The sequence below is a fragment of the Molossus molossus genome, unplaced genomic scaffold (assembly GCF_014108415.1).
Source record: "Molossus molossus isolate mMolMol1 unplaced genomic scaffold, mMolMol1.p scaffold_m16_p_18, whole genome shotgun sequence".
NCBI lineage: Eukaryota > Metazoa > Chordata > Mammalia > Chiroptera > Molossidae > Molossus > Molossus molossus.
In genome coordinates, this window is record NW_023425353.1 from 17,104,351 (window position 1) to 17,105,254 (window position 904).

A 904-nucleotide genomic window follows, 5' to 3' on the forward strand; every position below is an offset into this window, starting at 1 on the left:
GATTTAAAGGAAAGTTGGAGAACCATTTCTTGGAGAGCATAGACCCAAAGGCTGATCCAGAGCCCAACGGAACAAAAGCTGACAGCCCATCTCCACAGAGCCTCAGACCTTCCAGATGACAACACCTCCAGGGGTTTGTGCTCCCTGAAGATTTACATTCCAGGTCTGATTGACTTGCTTCGAGGTATGTGGTCATTATCAGATGGCTTTCTGAATATGTAACTTTATTTTAAAATGTGAAGCGGTACTTAGTGTCCAACAGAAACCACTCCATCTGTTAAACAATATCTCAACTGCAAAGTTTCTCTTACTGTTGGTGGATAGATCATGACATGGGGCAGTCATTATCACTGTGGCAACAATACCGTGGACTATCAGAGGAAAACTGCACATGCTATGATGGGCTCTTCTTCCTCTGGAATATGCTTTTTCTGCAAGTCTGGTACTAAAAATGAAACTTTTTTATTATTATTTTATTTTTGTTAATCCTCACCCGAGGACATTTTTTTCATTGATTTTTAGAGAGAGTGGAAGAGAGGCGGGGGGAGGGAGAGGGAAAGAGAGAGAGAGACAGAGAGAGAGAGAGAGAGAGAGAGAAACCTTGATGTCAGAGAGGCTGGGGCCGGGTTAATGTGGATTAATAAGGTTGCCTACTTTTCTGAGGACACAAATGATTACTTTTTTTTTTTCTTTTTAGCTGATACATACCTAAAGGTTGAATATAAATTTTGCAGTAAAAATTAAGTCAAATTTTATCAAGTTGTAGCTTTCTATGGTATGATATTAAGGATCATGTTATATAATTCACAATAAGGAAAAAACATAATTTAAGAATTTTTGTTGTTGTTGTTAATCCTCACCAGAAGATACTTTTTTCCATTGATTTTTTGTTTTTTAGAGAGAC

General features: G+C 37.9%; 1 non-coding gene across 1 annotated transcript; it reads right to left on the reverse strand.

Moving 5' to 3' along the window:
• Positions 1-234: 234 nt before the first annotated feature.
• On the reverse strand, positions 235-454 carry LOC118633644. Its single transcript, XR_004960204.1, has one exon.
• Positions 455-904: the final 450 nt, after the last annotated feature.